The sequence below is a fragment of the Notothenia coriiceps genome, unplaced genomic scaffold (genome assembly GCF_000735185.1).
Source record: "Notothenia coriiceps isolate Sejong01 unplaced genomic scaffold, NC01 NC01_scaffold00033423, whole genome shotgun sequence".
Classification (NCBI taxonomy): Eukaryota; Metazoa; Chordata; class Actinopteri; order Perciformes; family Nototheniidae; genus Notothenia; species Notothenia coriiceps.
This window is the reverse complement of record NW_011366124.1, coordinates 120369-130929: the sequence shown is the minus strand read 5'-3', so window position 1 is coordinate 130929 and position 10561 is coordinate 120369. Positions and strand designations below refer to the sequence as shown.

At 39.7% G+C, this 10561-nt stretch overlaps 2 protein-coding genes across 4 annotated transcripts in view; both read right to left on the bottom strand.

Moving 5' to 3' along the window:
* The window catches only part of LOC104961557 (ras-related protein Rap-1A), a 29937-nt gene extending 22543 nt beyond the window's left edge, over positions 1-7394 (bottom strand). The window contains exon 1 of one of the 3 annotated variants that reach the window (XM_010789865.1): positions 7311-7394. The gene's annotated coding sequence lies outside the window, so the exon portion shown is untranslated. Of the gene's footprint in view, positions 1-4547; positions 4648-7310 lie in introns of those variants that run through there. The other 2 variants (XM_010789866.1, XM_010789867.1) reach the window with 2 other exon arrangements.
* The window catches only part of ipo9 (importin 9), a 63361-nt gene that overhangs the window by 5652 nt on the left and 47148 nt on the right, over positions 1-10561 (bottom strand). The gene's annotated exons all lie outside the window — the stretch shown is intronic.

The following is a 10561-nucleotide window of genomic DNA, read 5'->3' as shown; positions in this document are numbered from 1 at the left end:
GTCCACAACACACCCACTCGCCCCCCGCACAGGATCTCCTCTTTACTCCATACACCTGCAGAACACACCACCACACACACACACCAAACCACACCACACAGCACCCCCCACAACACCTTTATTTCTTGATGTGCTTTTATGGCGTTCTCAACGGTAGGTTTTTATCTAATGAACTGAACAATAGAAATAGTAGGTGCTTAGAGCTCCCCCATTATGTCCTAAATGCGATGAATTAGATAATCGGTTGGACAGTAGTTACACATGAAAGAATTCCTTTACAAAAACACGAGAAGAGGAACATTCATTTTGAAAACAATATAGAATTTTTCTAGATAATTACAAGAAACTATTATTAAATAATTAAAAAGATAATGTTTACAGATAAAATGAACACACATAAAATGCCAATGACGTACTTTAACTAAAAGTACAACGTCTCTGTTTACGTGAATACATTTCCATTAGATAACTCGCTATTTAAGGGTGGTTTTGGGGATCCTTAGAAAGCACGTGATATGTAAATGGATATAAAATGGATGATTTTATTATTCACGATTCACCCAATTGCCGTCCTTTGACTTTTGGATCGAGATAAAAGAGAAAGAGAGCATTCAAAGTGGGTGAAGTAGAGAATGACGGAAACCCGCAAAGAGATGAAGCGGGCCGAAGAGAGGAGGCCGAAAAAGGACGGTCGGCGCGCCCAGAAGGAGGCCGTTGAGGCCCTCATGCTGTGGCTCCACGCAAGCGAAGGGGGGAGCCGGTACCACAACTGCAAGGCAAGTGTTCAAAACACCGCATGTTAGCTTTACTGTACCCTGGACATCCAACCCTATTATTTACTGGTTTTGATCTTATTATAGTCTTTCAAGATCAGCATGAGGGTATATATATATACATAAAAAAGATAAAGTCCATTGTTATAATGGGGTATTTCATTTGTAAATTACCCTTATAACCCAGCCTCATGGTGCACATGATTCTTTGCTTGGACATTTTGTTGGTTTGAGTCATTTGAGCTCGGATTCTAGTAGGGACATAAAGTAACACGTATCTTAGGAAGATATGAACTTCATCTTGGTGAAGTTGAAGCTGAATTCACTATTTAGTAAATAATCATGTGACACTTTATCTTTGCACTACGGTCTGTCTGCTGAGCCTACCTATTATATATATATATATATCATGTACAGCGGGTGGGCTTTATACCCCCTCCCCCGTGTAGTTCTTCTTCTCTGTTTTTTTTTGTACTCGCCGTGAAGTGGTTTTGCGGCCTGCCAGTAAACCCAGAGAAGAAGAAGACGAAGTGACGTCAGCGTAATCTTGCCTCAGGGAAAGTACTGTGGTGTGAATGCGATTGGCACTAGCCCCCTGGCGGATTCAGTGCCGTGGTACTTTAGTGCCGGCACTAAAGTACGGCAAGTCCTGCGGTGTGAAAGCGGCTAAGGTTTCTTAGGCCTCACATCAAAGGACTAGCCCTGAGAGTACAGCATGTCCAGCATGAGTTGAAAAGTGCAGCATGCTGGCATCAAAACTGTGTGAAAATCAGAAAGTGGCTTCAAGTTCAAATCAGGTCTAAAGGGACAAAGTATAGCCACACGTTAATAGTCAACTCTTTTGCCCAAACCATTAAAAAGCTAATCGGAAAGTACTCTGGGAAGCCGATGATCCCCTCCTACACTGTTCTTTTTGCAGCACACTCCATAAAAAATACTCAGGGGGGGGTGGATGAAGGAACCAAGGACCTCCAACTTCAATCGCAAGCAGTGACCATGTGGGATATGAAGCCCGGACTGTGAATAATTCATATTCACTAATCCTCTACACAACAAAGAGAAGTTCTCCTTGCACGATTAGGGAGAAAAAAAAAGAAAAAAAAGAAACCAGGGCGCACGAGTGCTATGCAAATAGCCACTGCTGCACTCATGTAAACATTCAAGAACAGAGTCAAGTGCATGCACAGTGTAACATATACAATGTCATAAAGACAATGTCACACTTACATTTAGGCCTTACTGTCAGCTATCCACATGTCATGGTTGTTGTATGAACACTGAGGGTTCACAAGATAAGAGAGGTGACATCAGGAACCCACTCTGTGATAGTGACTGTTAGATTAATATGCGACTGCTTCAGAGGACATTATGGATGTTTATTGCTCAATTTTACCTGTGCTCAAATATCCTCAAAGGAAAGGCAACGCTGCGATGCAGCAGATCTGTGTTAGGACCCAAAGCTGAGGTATTTATAAGGCTTATTGGTTTCATTTTACAACAGAAATACTTTTTAAAAAGGACTGGTTGTGTTTAAACTTAATCCCTTGCATTTTTCATAAAACTATTGTTAGTTTTTTTCTGATGTTGGAGGAAGTGATTTACTTTTTTTCCAGGAAAGGTTAGGTGCCTACATATACACATTCTAAGGGACAACAAATGTAGTTTTGTGTCCTGTGTCAACAAAAAGGAATGATGTTCAACTAAGCTTAAAATAGATGATGTTACCAGCTCATTAAAGTATGGTAAAAAGTAAAGAGATATTGGAGGTGCAAAATATTAAAGGAGATGCCATTTGCAGCATAAACATGTTTCATACCTACATTTGTATTGTTACATTTTCAAATATGTATAACAAAAGCTGATGCTACTGCATACATGCTATTTTCAATACATAAATAGAGCATTGGGGCAATAGTCATTTGGGAAATAAACGTCATAATTAGTTATTTTTGCTATTAACTTATTGCACACAACCAGAAGGGCACTTTAAGAGCTCAGAACTCAGTAAATCATCATCATCTTCATAAATTAAAAATATTGGTGTATGTAGGCGTGGTGTGAAAATCAATATCTTAATATTTGTAATGCTGTTGAGCTACGCTTAACTTTTGCTTACAAATAAAGACGATTACATGTTGATGTTAAAATGCATTGTTGAGCCGAGCGTCAAAAGGAAAGACAGTGTACTTCTCTCTAAGCTCGAGTAGCAGTAAAGGACAACGTTGTGCAGCTCGAGTGTGTTAAATGATGTTCTAGCAAAGTGGCTTTGCTTGATGCCTGCCAAGACAAAAATACTAGATAAATAATACACTCTCCCCCAACTCAAATGACTAGGGATGGGTACCGAGCCCCGGTATTGAACGGGCCCCGGGGCTGAATTATTAAAGACCATGGTACCGTTAAGCTCCGACGTTGACGGTCTTTTTATCGGTACTGGAGACATGCAAAAAATATATGTATTGTTGCTACACAAACATTATATTGCAGTTTTAGTGTTGCCAACTCCGTTTCTAATATGCAAAAAGCGTGCAAAATGCGTCTTTTTAGTATTTTCGATCTTTCCAACCCAGGCGAGAGATCTCTCTCCCCCGCCTGCTTTGGGGGCGGGGCAGTTTACACACACGCAGCTGCTACATGCAGCAACACACACACACACACGGAGGAGATGGCGGCGAGAACGCGCTCCGAGGTGTGGTTAAACTTTACCCGTCTCGATGTGGACAATGCTCGTTACCAAAAGTGCTATAAGAGTTTAGCATGTAAGGGCGGTAACACGAGCAATTTGTCTAAACATTTAGAAAAAGTGCACCACATTCAGACGGAGAAATGCACCGGGTTCGACTGTCCTTCTAGTAGCTCTGTAGCCCCATCCACGAGTAACGTTTCCACGTCAGGTGTTATGTATGCTAGCAGCAACACACGGAGTTAACTCAATTATACAAACATGGGTTAATGATTAGAGGTAACTGAGTTATTTATTTTTGTTGTATGCTAGCAGCAACACACGGAGTTAACTCAATTATACAAACATGGGTTAATGATTAGAGGTAACTGAGTTATTTATTTTTGTTAAAGTTTCAGCTCTTCTGTTTACAGTTCTGTCATCAGATTATTTAATACTATTTGTTAAAACATTGTTGTTTCTTTTGATGTGAAATATTATTTATTTAATTTAAATAAAAAGCAATGTTAATTTTGTTCACAATTTGTTTAGTTAGTTCACCTTATTTTTTTCTCCAAAAGAACCGATAAGAGTACCGTTAAAAGACCGGACCGATAAGCGGTATCGATAAAAGTAGTAGTACCGTTAAAACCTTAACGATACCCATCCCTACAAATGACATTCCCAATCAAGCCCCCAAAAATGCTGCTTTATATTCAATGAGTGAACAACTTTCTCCTTTGAACTCTGGTCTTATTGAGCTTCCTACTCATAACTGTAGCATCTTCTACAAAGGATGCTCTTGCTTTGACACCTTTTCTACACACTTTCACAGACACTCACTACACGCTGCACTGTACTCTCAACTGCCTGCCTACACACTCATGACACACACAAACAGACACACACGCATGGCCATTTAAGGACATCTCCCTTTAAAAACCAAACCTCTCCTTCTTTCCATCGCCCTGAACTACACACTGTCATTCCCAACAAAACAAACACATCGCTGCCGTTCCTCTGCTCTCGTAGTAACCCCAGCAAATAAGGAGCGAGGGAAAGCCACATGCCACCGAAAACATGCTCTACCATGACATCACCGCATCACTCACCCTCTACAGCCAAAGGTATGTATCCATCTAAGGCTGGAAACTGGACGAGGTGATGCTGCTAAGCAAGAATATGCAGCAAATGTGTCTGTATAAACTACGCCTCAGTCGAGAGGAAGCTGAAATAAGAGAGCAGGAGGCTTCACAGCTATGCTACAACATTCAGGATGCACTGTTTCCTGCTGTAGCGAGGCTAATCCGACAGATGTGAAGCTGTCACAGCGCCTGACTCAGCAGGGGGGTTTGATTGACATCTGCCCTCTGTATCCTCCGCCCAATGTAGATGGTGAAAATGCACATATCCTTTGGTTAAGCTGGCAGCATGATACAGACTTGTGACATCTTCCGATTTGCTTGCTTGTTGACCTACATGACAATTACAGGAGCGACACTGATGAAAAAATACCCCTTGAGGTTTTAAGGCAAAAACAGGGTGACATAATAGTGGTTCTGGTGGAGCGCATTTTAATGTTGACAAGCTCATAGTTATTCATTTACCTCAACCACAACCACAGTTCACATCACTTGTTCACACATTACTTGTTCACACAGCACTTGTTCACACAGCACTTGTTCACACAGCATAAGAAACCCACACACCAACAGGGAAATCACCCAGGAACTACTGACAGCAGAAAACCTCTCAAGCAAAGGTCTTGAGTAAAGAAGACATAACGCTTTATTTTACATATCATTTATTATCCTCTTTTTTTATGATGTCTTTTGGTGCCACTTATAGAGTAGAAGACACCGTTTATTGGCTTGGGTTGAGTTCAAAATCAGCTGCTGAATATTCAGAGGAGTTTCCCTACAAGTACTGTTCAATTTAAAATCGGGTTGAAATGTATTTTATTTTCATCAAATTACTTAATTAATTTGTTATTAAACATGTTAATCTTCATATGTTAAACTGGATGATGCCTATAGTCAAATGGAACTTTTGGAATGTTTTTTGCTGACCTGCTTTCCCCAACTGAAAGACAAGCAAGCTTAGCAGTTAATTGGAATTAATTAATTGAAACGATACCAACACTAAATTTGACCTATAATGAGTGCTACATTTACAAAGTTCTTTCTAGGAAACATCCTAGTAAATAAAAACATTTACAAGCCTATAAAATAAATTGCTACCACCAGAACTTAGGGGGAAAAAAGCTAGTTCATTACATTAGCAACTACCGGTACTCATGAAAGCTGGCATTCACATGTAATAGATAACACTGCATTTACATCAGAAACATACTCATTACTCATGAACGTTTAAACTGATGTAAAGGCTAATTGAAATGTTATCTCTCCTTAAGATGGTATCAAACTTCCTAAGCATCTTCTCTTTCAAAATTATACCTCAAGAATGAATAAGGAACCAAAAGCTTTTAAGTTATCTAGTTAGATAGTTGTGACATCTTTCTTCAGGTCTCTGAATGTCCCACCGTGAGTCAAAACCAAACAGCAGCCCGGCAAACGAAACTTCTTGTGACTAAGTTATGACAAAGATCTGTGACTGACAAACACCCACAGAATGCATGTGTTTGGCTGAGGCTTTAACCTGTAACCACATCCTCTTTCCAGAGAGCAATAAGTATTCATGCTGATAGGATGGAAAAGGAGTAGCTACCTTCTAAAATAGCTTCTTCCAGTCTCGGTTCCTGTTCAAAGCTCCAGAAAACTAGGCTTGCTTAGGGAGGAAGTGGGTTTTATAGCCTATACCTGATTATGAGCTATGGGGAGATTCAGGGCACAGGATGAGACGGGTGCATCAATTCAGTTAACACATGTTGAAAAGGAGACGATAATCCACCTCTGCAGGGATGCCTACACCTCTTGATACTCTATTTTTAATAAAGCATCCCGACTGTGTGTTTATAGTTTGAGGATGTAGTACACCTTTCCTGTTTCACATCACTCTCCCTGCAGCAGAAAAAAGCCTGCAACAGGCAACCCATAAAATAAGAGCTTGGCCCCAGACAGGAGAAAGTCAAATGAGCTCTAGGGTTGTATCCCTGTGAATCTACCTAATTTGCTTACGGCAGTAGCATATGCTTATCACTCCAGGTCATGCTAAATCCCTACAATCTGTGGCTGGCTCTATAACCACAGAGCAGCAACTAACACTCCGTCGATGCATGATTATTACACCCTTCAGCTTCATAACACCAATCAAATCAAATCAAAAACCCGCTTACAGATACTTAAAATAACAATCTTTAATCCAGACAGCATCTGTCCATAAACAATCTAGGCTCACACCGGCGACTACGCTAAATCCCGTTATCAAAGCTCGTTAGCACAATGCCGCTAACTAGCTAGCTTTAACCGCCTGCGACGGGCCGCCGACACTTAACAACCGCTAGCTACAGCTCCGTTAGCATCAAGCTAGCTAGCCGACACATTCCTGTCCTCCGTGTACAATCAAAACACAGCTAGGCTGTCAGAAACGCGCTGCAATCAAGCGCATTTTACAGCTCACACGTCAACCGGGCCTGGCAGGTCTTAAGTCAACTCCTATCACGGTGTATTTTCTCAAGAAAGAGCGATTGCTGCTAACGTTACCTGCCCTTCCGCCTGGCCTTGACTAAAATGGGAGTGCACACTCCGTTTTGTACTTGCGGACAATTTATTTTCATTTAAACGACACACACTAAACACGCCATGCACCCTGCCGTATTCGATACTAATACCGCATGTGTCGACAAGACGTGCTCCCAAGCAAATGGGTTATTTGTCCGCGTTTAGCATGTAGTAAAGTTTGTGGTTTGCACTCACCGTTTCTCTCGCTGTCTCTCGCCGCTCCGCAAGTGTCAGTTTGCCTCCGGCCTGTGTGCGCAGCAGACGTCACTCCCCACTATTTCTCATTTTTCTTAAAAGGGCATGACACATCGGCCTCTCGTCCCGCATCATTTGCATGATAACGGGGCAGCACAGTAAAGATGACGAGTGTCAGAACACACACATCATTTTATCCATTATTACATATTTATTGCGAAAAACATTTCTTCCTGGTGAAGACATTACACATTCTTGAGGATGAGTTACTACTTTATTACTTTCAAAATGTAAAACTAAAATATATTGAAATATGCCATTGTGTTGTGATGGTAAGTACCGAAGTAGCAAACAGTTACTCAAGTACTGCAGCATACTTAACTTTGAGGAATGTGTAGGTTATTCAAGTATTACATGTTATGCTACTTTATTATACTATTCCAATAGATATACTTTCTACTCAATGACTGAGAACTGTAAGTCTTTAGTCCAGTTTAAAGTCAAGTCTCATGTGGTAAAGAAACATAACGTACACATGTCCTTTATTGAGCTGTTTTGTTTTGTGTCATTCTTAGTCATAAACAACTTTTTTGTCAATTTCAAGTTTCACTCACATACACCATTGAAAATGTTCCTTTTACTTTGTTAATATCGTTTTTCGAGTTATTAGAGAGGAGAATAATGTTTATTTTCATCAAAATAGTAGGATATATAAAATGTAATGCATTATTCAACTAACTGTTGAAGCAAAGAATGTCCCTAAAACTAACGTTTCTTTTTATCAAATTTGTTATTTGAGGTTTTGAAGTGTCGGTTTTACATAAGTTGAATTCTGATCAAGTATAACCAAAATGTCCAGTCTTAAAATCCAACTTTCAAATAAACATAAAAGTATCCACATAAGGTCCCTGAGTCTGAATACTGGTCAATAAAACTACTGGTTAACCCACATCTTTTATGAAAGCATACTGAATTTCTTAGCAGTTTTTGGGAGATTTGATTTGTCAAAACAAGCCCTTGTGTTTTCCCTAAATGCTTGGACATTTTATAGATAACACGACTTGAATGATCAAGCAAATAGGTGGATACATTCCTGAAATCCTTTAGTAGATATTAGTCCGAGATAGTTAGTCCCTAATAGCTAAGGTGTGTTAATTAGAACGTTTTCTAGTATCTTTTTTGTGACTAAAGAAACAAATGAAACCTGACCCTACATATCAAACTGGTGACGTTGAAGTTGCATCAACAGTTCCTTCCCACCTGTCCTTCACCTGTAACTGCACAGAGCCAGCTTCAAACAGATAACAGGTGTGTGTGTGTGTGTGTGTGTCACAAACAGGGAATGTGAGAGGAAAGTACTCCCTTATGTGGCTTTTATACACACACATCCTAAAGGAGTCAGTAACACAATTGTTGGCCAAGTAAAGAAAGAGCCATACTTTTAGCAAGGACTGCCCTCTAGCGGAGAATGAGCAATCCTGCAAAGGCAGCATGAATTATGGGCATGTGCAGCGGTTTAACATAAACTCATTCTCATTTTTAATTTACACTTTTCCTATAAGCCAGGACAAAGACCATGGCTTAAATGTATTCATACGACTACAACAGTCACTTTAACAACTTGTTTCTTTATTGTACCATAGTCAATCTATCATACAGATTTCATACAATATGCATCAATCCCTTGCTTGAGTTTCTCCATTCATTTGTACTGCCTATGCCATCCTTTGTCATCAGCAGCCTCTTGTACACCTTTGTGGTGAATGTAAAAGCATGGTCACATAAAAGGGAACAATCAGGTACTACTCTTCACAAAATAAAATAAATAAAATCACTCTTTATAAAAACGAGGAATAGCATTGTATCTGATTTGTATTTGCCTTCATAAATCTAAACGGCTAGCCCAAGCAGGTGACATATTTAAAAAAGGCAAATAAAGACTGACATGGGTGAATACAAGCAGAAAGCCTTTACTTTATATATACATAAGTATACCACATATTTATAATTCAGTACGTTCGGTATGTGGCATGTTTTTTATAGATTAAACATTATCCAGCAAGGATTTAGAAAAAGGCCTAGTGGAAAAGAAGCGGGGCAGTCCTCTCACTGGTATTGTCTGTAGTCTCCGAAGGGAGAGGGCGGCGTGGGAGGAGGGGCGGGCTCCTCTGCAAACTGGGGTCCTGGGGAGACAAAATAAAGTTCAATTCAGATTTACCCTAAATCAGAGGTCTAACAGCTGTTAACTAGGTGGGGTGATACCTTAATTAAAAATACATTTACTCCTGAGCTGTACCAAGATTCCATATAACATACTAAACAAGGCAGATTGTTTAAAGCAGTGGTTCTCAACTGGTGAGTCGCGACCCGGACCCGTTTCGAGTGGGTTGCGGATGTGTGAGTGAAGAAAAAAAAGTTGGCGTTTGACTGGAAGTACCGGAGACCATAAACGGTTTTGAAAACTTCTGTCACGTAGTGATCATCTTCTCAATAAAATATCTTTGCTGATGTTTTTTCGAGTCTTCTGGCCAATCAGAATCAAGATTGTAGCCGGAAGACCCCACGGAGAATAACTTTGCGGTAGAACTCTTCTTTATACATCCATGGGTACAACTTCAGATAAAAATGAACACATAATAAATTGACCCCCGTTTGATGGATTGACATGGTCACTAGAACAGATGGAGCTATCTTACCCTTACCCACACATTTTAAAGTAAGTCACACAGACTTATCTCCTCTTTACTCTTCTTCTGGGAGCTAGCAATCAGCTTGAAACAAAGTGAACAAGAAAAATGGCATAAAATATTATTAAATGTCGGTAGATAATAGATTAATTCCCAGATGTGAGAATGCATAGTTTAGTTAGTATTTCTAAAAATCTCTTATGTTATACAGTTCAGCCTTTGATTCCATCAGTCTGCCACTTAAACCTCTTTATAAAAGCATACTTTAGTTTTGTTGAAGGGACATATGCACTGTACTTCACTGAATTAATGATTGTATGCTGAAAAGCGACTATATATATATATATTACAGCAGACTTTTTGTTTGTTGGAATAGATTTGATGCTTCAAAATGTTGACGGTGACGATGTATTGACCAAGTCAAAAGATGGTTCCCGAGGCCCTCGACCAGTTGAGAACACTGGTTTTAAATGTATGTTGTATATGGTTCTTATTTTATGCAGATTAGAAAAGTCCGCCAATATAAACATTGAAAAAATTAAAAAACACCTTTATAATAAATGT